Source organism: Belonocnema kinseyi, chromosome 4 (assembly GCF_010883055.1).
Source record: "Belonocnema kinseyi isolate 2016_QV_RU_SX_M_011 chromosome 4, B_treatae_v1, whole genome shotgun sequence".
NCBI lineage: Eukaryota > Metazoa > Arthropoda > Insecta > Hymenoptera > Cynipidae > Belonocnema > Belonocnema kinseyi.
The window spans coordinates 26,853,204-26,864,459 of NC_046660.1; positions in this window are offsets into that span (position 1 = coordinate 26,853,204).

Below are 11,256 nucleotides of genomic sequence, written 5' to 3' on the forward strand. Positions count from 1 at the left end.
ATTGTTTAATTTTCCGAGTAGTATGAATAGCCGTGAATAGAATTTTTTAATCTTGAAAAAAAATGTTCATAAACGTTTTGAAAATGCGCTCACTTTTTCAGTTTTCATCCAAAATAGCTGGTTTTCGAAATCTCTTTTTTTTTCTTTTTAAGCTTAAAAAAGTGTGCCAAAGGAGAATCCAATCTCATCAATCTTTCGAAAGTTATCGTGCATACACGATACAGATTACAGGCGACAAACAGACAGATTTAATAATTTTTTCTAAAGACGTCCATTTTAGTTCCAAATTGTTTACAACTCTGATTTTTGTGTTAAAAAGTGAACTGGTATCTTTTTCGTATAAATATTTATTTTTAAAAATTTTGTTTTTTCATCTATTTTAGAAGAAATTTCATCTTTCTTGAATAAAAATGTAACTTTTCTGTGAAAAATTCAACTCTTTTTTTTGAAATTTTTTCTTTTTGATTTTAAAAAGCAAATGTTTGGCTGAAAATTCAATATTTTTGTTCAAAATTCTACTGTTTAAGGCCATGTGATGAGTGGATCACGTGACCAGATTCCTACCTTACCGTCACCTTTATTATTTCCTAACTTATTTTTACACGAAGCGCCAAATCGAGTTAAAAATTTGGGATACTAAATAGGAAGCATTAAGAAAGGTGTGTCTGGTCCTAAATTTGTATAATTATTTCAAAAAGAGTTTTTTGTATAATTTTTTTTTGCTTTTTCCACAATTACTACAATTTAGGACCAGACCCACCTTTCTTAGTGTCTCTTATTTATTATTCCTAATTTTCAACTCGATGTGGGGCTTCGTGTAAAAATAAGTTGGGAAATAAGAAAAAGAGAAGGTATGGCAGAAATCTGGTGACATGACCCACTCATCACACAGCCTTAAATGTAATATTTTGATGTTGAAAAATGAACTTAAATATTTTGTGGATAATAATTCAACTATTTAAAAAAAATTTTATTTAAATTAAAAATCCATCTTTTTTAAAACAAATGCCATCTTTTTGTATAAAACTGCAACTGTTTGGTTGGAAAATAAATTATTATATCATTTTCTAGAAAATTAAACAATTTTGTTAAAAACGTACTGTTTGTATAAAATTTATATTTTGGTGTTGAGAAATGAACTGAAATCTTTTCTGGATAAAAGTTCCACTTAAAAAAAATTGGTCGTGTTTCATTACAAATGCATTGGTTTCAGTAAAAAATTTAATCTTTTTTGGATAAAAATACAACTATATGACAGATACTTCAACAATTTTGTCAAACATTCATCCTTTTTGGTTGAAAATTTGTGTTTTTTGGATTGAAAATTAAATTTTTTACGTAAAAAATTATTTCTTGTTTAAAAATTTATAATTTGTTTATGAAAACTGGACTGAAACCTTTTTTAACAGTGAATTAAACTATTTTTTTAAAGTTTATCTGTCTGATTTGAAACTTAATCGGTTTTAGAAAAAATTTAATTTTTTAATGTAAATGCAAATTTTTGGTTAAAAATCATTCGTCTTTGCTTGAGCATTCAACTAATTTGTTTAAAAGATTTGGTTGAATCACTTTTTAAATAAATCACTTTTTTTGATAAATATTTATATTTTTAGTTGAAAATTCATCTCTTTGGTTGAAAGTTTAATTATTTTGTTGAAAATTAATCTTTTTTATTTGAAAATCTAACTACTTGGGTAAAAGTTTAACTAAATTGTTAAAAATTTAGTTTTTTTATGGAAGGATCATGTTTTTGGTTGAAAATTTAATTGTTCACTAGAAAATACTAGTTTTTCTTTTAAAAAAATTTTTTCAGCAGAAATAATTTTTTAGCTTGAAATTTAATTTTTGTTATGTAAAAATGCATCAGTTTCCTGGAAAATTAATTTTTTGCTAAAAAGTCTTATTTTTTGTTTAAAAATTCAATTCTTGTATAGAAAATTTGTCTTCTTGCTTGAAGGTTAAATAATTTATCTGAACTCTTATTTATTTTTTAAGTGATTTAAGCAACGGTAACTGTATAAAACTCCAGTCACATGTTTCAGAAAATTCTGTTACAGTTTAGGAGTTTTCAGTTACTGTGCCCAAAAAGTTTCAGACCCCCTGAACATTTCCTCAGGTAAAATATTTTTCATCGAATTCAAGGTCATTTTTGAAATAAATTTTAAGGTGAAATTTAATAGTGAACATCAATTTGACCTTGACGATGACTTCAAAGGTCAATTTAAGGTCAATTTTTTAATGGATATATCGAAAATCAATAGAGCGGGAAATTTCACTTTCAAATATGTATTAAGGTCTTAGGTTTAATTTGACCTTGAATATCACTCTAAGGTCATTAAAACTAAAACAAGGTCCGAACACTTTTGAGAGCAGCAGCTTTTTAAAAAAATTCATATTAATATAAGTTATTGGTTTCAACAAGGCACATTCAGTAGTGACCTTGATTCTGACTTTTAAGGCCATCTTCAAGGTCAAGTTATAGGTCACGATTGAACGTGCCTTGTTAAAACAAATGAATTTCATTGATATGAGATTTTTTGAAAAACTGCTGCTCTCAAAAGTGTTCGCACCTTATTTTAGTTTTAATGACCTGAGAGAGACTTTCAAGGTAAAATTAAACCTATAACCTTAAGAGATATTTGACCTTGAAATTTCCTGCTCTGTCAATATCCGATTTCAAAAACAGGTGTTTCCGTTTTTTTTAACATGACCTTGAAATTGCCTTAAAGGGTGTTTCAAGGTCAAATCAAAGGTCACTATTGAGCTCCTTGTTAAAAGTTACTTCAAGCAAGACCTTGACCTAAATAAAAAATATTTTACCTGACGAAATATTCAGGGGGTCCGGGACTTTCTAGACACCCTGTGAAATCAAAGCCCATCTTTTTTGATAATTAATTTTTTTCACATTAGATTTTTATGCAAGAAAGAAGACATTTTTATCAAAACAATTAAAATTTTTAATAAAAAATACAAATTTAACAAAATTGAATTTTCATCCAAAAAATGTTTTATTTTGAATTTTCAACATCAAAATATAAGTTTTGAACAAATAGATGAATTTTTAAATCAAAAATACAAATGGTAAAAAAATAGTTGAATTTTCATCCTAAAAAGATTTCAGTTTGACCCAATTGCTGAAAAATAATTATAAATACAAGGCAAACAAATTACTAACCATAATATTTATTATACACGGGTTATCGCAAACTTTTAATTTTTAATTTTCCATAATTTCCCACTGACCAATTTTTGATTTTCCCTGACCATATTAATATTCAAAAACCAGAATCTTAAACTTGTAACATTTTTAACCTTGAATTGTTCATAAACAAAATAAGACAATTTAAAAATAATATTTTAAAAATTTCAAATCCATTCTACTTGACAGTTTAAAGTTAGAGAAATTTTCTGCCTTTTACAAGATTTTTGTTCTTTAAATCCCTGTCTTTTCCCCGACCAAAAAAATTTCCTGTTTAAAAAAAAATTGTTGTTAGCTAGGTTCGTTTTTTACTCACCAGGTTTGTTTGGCGTGTGATGTTCCAAAAAATTATGCACATGAATAACGTACCACTTTTCCGTAACAAATCATAACAAAATCTCTTGAGACCGCCGATTACTAAACTGATACTGAATTGCTTCGTCTGCTAGCCGAACGCCCTCGAGAAGCGATTAGTGCGCACGCAACTGCGCACTTCTTTCCGTTACGATAACTTGTATTCAGAGTTACAGTTCAGGAATTTTAGGAAACTATTTTTAATTTTAGAAGCCGTTACGTAAAACCTTTAGTTTAAATGTGCCTAATTAAATTTTATGTGACAGTTATTCAGGGTATTATTGAATTTTTAAACTAAAAAGGTACACTTTTAACCAAAATGGAATAATTAAATTTTTAATTAAAAAATGTTAATGATAAAAAAACGAATTTTCTAGCAAATAGTTGATTTTTTTTATCAAGTTATTGATCTTTCAAGACAAACTGACGAATTTTTCATAGACAACAGTTGAATTATCAAAATCAAAAATATAAACTTTTTATTTGAGAGTTTATTTTATACAAAAAAAAAACTAATTTTCAACAATTTAAAAGAACTTTACATTCAAAAGTCATATTTTTAACTAAACTAAATCAATTTTAACTTTAAATCGAATTTTTAACAAAACAGTTCGATTCTAATAAAAAGTTCACTTTTTACTTAAAAAATAACTATTTTCCACCAAAAATGGAATAGGTAAATTTTCAAGTGCCAAAGTAGTTTTTCAACTAAAAAAAAAAATAAATTTTTTAACAAAACAATTCAATTTCCAACCAAAAATATGAATTTTTGTAAACTAAAATATTAATTTTTTACCGCAAAAAGCGAATTTTTAACAAAGTGCAAGAATTCTACAGCAAAAAAATTTATTTTCAAGTAAAAATGATACATTTTTAAATTGAAAAATAAATTTACTGACAAAAAAGACGACTTTTCAAACAAATTAAGCAGATCTCAACAAAAACTTTAATTTTCAAGAAAAAAGAAAACCTCTTTTTAATTTTAAATTAATTAGTTCAACTTTAAAACGGAGTTGTTAAGTATATAACGAAGAAGGTTAATTTTTAAATAAAACGCTTAATTTTCTACCGGAAAAAAACAAATGTTCAAAAAATTTGAGGAATTCTATACTAAAAAATGGAATTTTCAACTAAAAAGGATGAAATTTTGAATAGAACTATTAATAAACTACCAAAAAAGCCAAATTTTTATTTAAAAGATCGAATTTTCAATAAAAAAATTAAAGTTTTAAGAAAAAAGTTTTCTGTTTAATTTTGAAGAAAGTAGTACAATTTTAAAATCGGGTTGTTAAATTTTTAACTAAAAGGTGAATTTGTAAATTAAAAGATTAATTTTTTACCAAAAAAAAACGAATTTTTAAAAAATTTAACGAATTCTATACTAAAAAATGGAATTTTCACCTAAAAAGGATGATTTTTGGAATAGAACGATTAATATACTACAATATACTACAAATATACTACCAAAAAAGCTGAATTTTTATTCAAAAAATTGAATTTTTTGAGAAAAAAGTTTTCTTTTTTATTTTGAAGAAATTAGCTCAACTTTAAAATCGAGTTAAATTTTTAACGAGAAGGTGAATTTTTAAATTAAAAGATTAATTTTCTACCAAAAAAAGGAGTTTTTAAGAAAAAAAGAATTTATTTTTAATTTTTAAAAAAGTAGTTCAACTTTAAAACAGAGTTTAATTTTTAACGAAAAAGTTGAAATTTTAAATAAAAAGATTAATTTTCTACCGACAAAAAAAACATTTTTAACAAAATTCAAGAATTCCCAACCCAAAAGTGGAATTTTCAATTAAAAAAGATGACTTTTTGAATAGAAAGATTAATTTACTACCAAAAAAGTCGAATTTTCAATAAAAAAATTGAATTTTTAGGAGAAAAGTTTGCTTTTTAATGTTGAGAAAATTAGCTCAACTTTAAAATCGAGTTTTTAAATTTTTAACGAAAAGATGAATTTTTAAATAAAAAGATTAATTTTCTGCTGAAAAAAGAAATTTTGAAAAAGAATAAGACGAGTTTTGAATAAAATACAAGAATCCACAACCACAATTTGTATTTTGTAAGAAAGAAAATAAACAAGTTTGAACTTTTACGAAAGTAGTTAAACTTTAAAACTGAGTTTAAAAAATTTCTAATGAACAGGAGCATTTTTTACCAAAAGGATTAATTTCCTACCGAAATTTTTTTTTAACAATTTCCAAAAATTCTGAACTAAAAAGTTAAAGTTTTAATTAAAAAGATGAATTTTCAAACAAAGCGATTAATTTAAAAAAAAAAAGTTTTCAAAATTCCATGAGTTTTGAAACAAACCAGTGTTTAAATTTCTGATTTTGCAATCTCTATTATATTTGTTAATTTTTTTCAAAGAAGATTTTAGTCTTTCAGAAAGTTCTTGAACATCTGCTAACATAACCTTTAAATCAGTTTTTTTTTGTTTTGGTATTTTCTAACAATTTTGTATGCTTATTATTTTTGTGTATGCTATTGTAAAATCAAAAAATTTTCTTTCCTTTTTTTTATTTTTGTCTGAAAATTTTATTTTTGTTATTTTTTCAGATAACAATAGGAGCGTTTTTTGTTCGTTTGTTGTGGTCCAAATTCGGTCGTTGGATTCTTGTTTTTGTAGGAGTTTGCATAAAAAAAAACTAGAAAAAAAAATTGCAATTAAAAAAAATAAAACTAATTTCCTAAAACTAAATTTTTAACTTTATATAATCTAAAGCCTAAAACGTAACATTATCAAATCTACGTAATTATAGCAAGATAATAGAAAATAATATTTATGGTACTCGTTCTTTTCTTATTTTATTTATTTTTTATTATAAAAAAACATTATTTTAGAGAGGAAAACATTTCTAGTAAAGGCCCGCATTGAGAGCCGAAACGATGAAAATAAAAACAATATTTTTTATTAACTACGCTAAAAAAATGGTTAGTTGAGCCAACTATTTTATTAGCGGTTACTGTTGTTTTATTAGTTCGTGCAACAATTCTATTAGTTACACTGACTATATAGTTAGAACCAGCAACTAAGTAAATGGTTGTCCCAACTAACAAACTAGCCGTGCCATAGCTCACAAACTAAATAGTTGGCCCAACTAACAATTTTCTCAGAGTTGAATAGTTTTTTCCTATTTGTTTTAATTGGGCCGTAAAACCAAAGAAGGAAAACCTTATTAAATTTCGAAAATGGTGTAATCGAGGATTCATTTATAAATTTAATCAGTTTGTTATAAAAAATTAACACTTATTATAATTTTTTAATTTTCTTATTTAATATAAAGGTGTTTGAATTTCGACTGTAATTTCGAGATCAAAACTGTGTCGAATAATAAATTAATAACCAAAGAGTCTATAAATATACTGCTTTGATTAGTTGTTGAGATTAGGTGACCCTTTCTTGCTTAATCGATTATGAACTATCGTGTTTAGAGCAAGATTAGGAAATCTTTCCCTCTTTGACCTATATAGTGTCCAAGTTATTATTATTCAGAAAGAATAAATTAAATTTAGATTAGATCAAAATTTAAATCCCTCTTTGCGTGTTTCCTTGTACGAATTTGATCAAATTTTAAATCTCAATTGATTTGAATTCTCCCCAAACGATAACTTTATTTCCACAAAAAATATTTTTATTCGGAATCAAAAAGAGATAGGTTCAAACAACAACAAAATTTCTTTGGAAACAGCTGAATTTGTTACTAGAAAAAAAATAGACATTTTCAACAAAACAGTTGAATTTTTAACCAAGAAAGACAACTTTTTAACAAAATTGTTCAAATTCACAACAAAATAACAAAACTTTTAGCAACAACAAAATATACGAATTTTCAATTAATTAGTTGAAATTTTTGTTTAAAGAATTAATTTTTCACCAAGGAAAAATGAATTTGTAACAAAATATTTAAATTTTAAACCGAAGAGATGAATCTTTATCTGAGAAAATAGATTTTTAATAATAAAGTTCGTTTAAACCAAGTAGTTGAATTTTCCACCAAATAAATTAATTATCAGAAAAAAATACAATAGTTGATATTTAAAAGAAAAAAAATTAATTCTGAATAAAAAACATTTCAATACAACTAAAGAAAATGACTATTAAACAAATGAATCCTTAACCAAAAGAAATTAATTTTGAAACAAATGTTTATATTTTCAACCAGAATAGTTAAATTTTCAACCCAAAAAGACAAATTTTAATAAATTATTTGAGTTTTTTATTCAAAAAGATTAATTTTAAAAAAGATTGTTGAATTTACAATAAAAGCATTACACTCTTAACCAAATAATAAATAGTTTAACAACAAAAGAGGCATTTTTCATAAAATACTTGAATCTTTAATCAACACAGAATATTAATTTTTTAAAAACAGAAACAATTTCATGCGAAAAAAAATTTTCCATTAAACAATTAAATCTTTAGCCAAAGAAGATGATTTTTTACATAATATACAAATTTTCAACTAGAAAATTTTTAGCCAATAGTTAAATTTTCAACAAAATACATTAATTTTTAACAAAATGCTTAAATTATTCACTAAAAAAAAATTACAACCAAAAAATTGAATACTAAAATTATCACTTACAAAAATTACTTTTCAACAAACAAACAAACAAAAATTTTAATAGAAAAATTTGCAATAACACAGAATTATTTTTAACTTTAATGACGAATCTTTAACCAAAACAATGAATTTCAAAAAAAAAATCGACTTTCAACCAGGTATTTGATTTTTCAACCAAAAAAGAAAAATACTAAATTTTTTCAAAATATTTGAAGTTTTGAACTAAAATGATGAATTTTCAATTAAAAATATTAATTTTCTACCAAAAGATTAATTTTTTACGAAATAAATAAATTATTAACCTAGCATTTGGATTTTCAACGTTAAGGTTAACTTTCTATTGAAAAAACCAAGTTTTCAACAAGATTCATCGATTTTTAAGCCATTAGTTAAATTTTCAACAAAATACATTAATTTTTAACAAAATGCTTAAATTATTCACAAAAAAAAATCAATCATAAATTGAATAGTTAAATTATCACTCACAAAAATTACTTTTAGGAAAAAGAATTTTTCAACAGAATAGGAAAATTTGCAATAAAATGAAACAGATTTATTTTGAACTTAAATGATAAATTTTTAACCAAAACAATAAATTTTCAAAAAAGTTTCACCTTGATCCAGGTGGTTCAATTTTTAACAAAAAAATTAATACTAAACAAAAAATAGAATAATTAAATTTTCAGTTAAAAAAAATATATTTTTCAGCTAAAATCATAACCAATTTTTTTTAAATAGTTGAATTTTTGAACTGAAATACTGAATTTTTAATTAGAAAGATTAATTTTCTACCAACGAGATTAATTTTTTACGAAATACATTAATTATCCAACAAGAATTTGGATTTTCAACTTTAAGATTAACTTTCTAGTGAAAAAGCCAAGTTTTCAACAATATACATAGATTTTTAAGCCAATTGATCAATTTTCAACAAAATACATTAATTTTTAACAAAATGCTTAAATTATTAACTAAAAAAAATTTCAACCAGAATTTGAATAGTTAAATTATCACTTACAAAAAAAATACTTTTAGGAAACAAAAATTCAACGGAATATGAAAATTTGCAATAAAACATATTTATTTTCAACTTGAATAATGAATCTTTAACCAAAACAATGAATATTCAAAAATGTTTCACCTTGAACCAGGTAGTTAAAGTTTTAACCAAAAAAATTAATACTAAACAAAAAATAGAATAGTTAAATTTTCAGTTGAAAAAATATATTTTTCAGCTGAAATCAGAACCATTTTTTTTTTTATATTTAAATTTTTGGACTTAAATGATGAATTTTCAATTAAAAAGATGAACTTTCTACCAAAAAGATTACTTTTTACGACTTACATTAATTATTAAACAAGTATTTGGATTTTCAACTTGAAGATTAACTTTCTATTGAAAAACCAAGTTTTCAACAAGATACATCGATTTTGAAGACAATAGTTAAATTTTCAACTAAGATTGTTCAACACAAAAAGATCTATTTTTAACAAAAAATGAAATAGTTAAATTATTAATTAAAAGAATAATTTTCAAATAATACGAAGAGACTTTTTAACAACGAAATTAATTGTTTTACTCAAAAAATAAATTTTCAACTGAAATAAAGATGCTTCAAACAAAAAAAGAAATTAACAAAGTAATTCAACTTATAACGAAATAATCGAATTTCCAACGAAAAAAGATAAATTCCTAAACTAAAAAGATACATTTTTAACAAGAGAGTTAAATTTTTAACAAAAAAATAAATAAATTTTAAACTAAGTATTGTATTAATAGTTGATATTTCAACGAAAAAATGTATCTTTGAATAAAGAACAGATTAATTTAGTTAATTATACTGAATTTTCATTAAAATAGTTAAACTTTCAATCAAAAATAATTTTTCAGTCAAAAAATTATTTTTTCAGAAATTGTTAATTTTTTCAAGCCGAAAGGGAAAAAACAGTTAAAACTTAAACCAGAAACAATTACTTTTAACAGAATTGTTGAATTAAAAAAAAATTACATTTTTAACAACAATAATATAAGATTAAATTTAACTTATCTCTTGCTTTTAATTAAATATAAAAAAACGATATAAAAAATAGTGATTTATAATATTCATTTATTTCAATTTCAACATTTTATCAATATTCCTAGTTTGAATTAACCGCCATCAGCAGGCAATGATAGCCGCTGCGCCAAGCAAGCGCTGTTGCTCCATTTGCCAAAGTTGAGATCACTGTACAGAGATCTCAACTTTGGCATCTAGAGCTACTGCGCTTGCGTGGCGCAGCGGCCCTCATTTGCCGCTATTAGCGCGCAATTTAAGCCAGCTATAATGAATAATTATTAAGACAAAAACATTATCATAAATTGTATGCAAATAAAATTACACAATTTGTGATTTATGGTGCGAAATAAAATAGCAATGTTTATATTTCGTAATAATAGTTTATTTTATTTGAGTTTAACAGGCTGGCTTATATTTTACGTACCAATTCTTAGAGGATTCATTTTTTTTTTAGTAATAAATAATTTTGAATAAATGTTTGTTTTAATATCAATCATTTATAATAACTATTTATTTTAAATTCAATTATTTATAATTATACCTGGTTTCTATTGCGTGCCAACAGCGGCCATTGAGGGCTGCTGTGTGAGGTAAACGCAGCAGCTTTACATACCGAAGTTGGGATCACTGCACTGCATAGCAGCAGCAATGTGCGTACGCATGCGCTATTTGATAGACGCAATTCACTTTCAGCGGTAAATTCAAAATAAATTTGAACTTGAATGTTTGTTTTTTTTACAAAACCATATTAGCCCACTTTTTTAAATACATTTGATTGTTTTCAAAATTTTAGAAACTTCCATCCTACATTTTTGTACCAAAAATTAAAAAGTTCAGATTGTTTAAAAATTAGAAACATGTAAAAACGAATAGCACCGTTCGATTAAATAATTTTAATATTAATTTTTCTCTTGAAAAATTATCTATTAGTTTTTGTCCAATTACTTTTACAATTTTTTACAAGAGACTTGAATATCAAAATAACCAAATTTTGTATCAAAACTCATAACACAAAAATCTTGTTTAAAATTCAAAAATCTTTTTTAAGAGAAAACGCCCAGATGGAATGAATAGT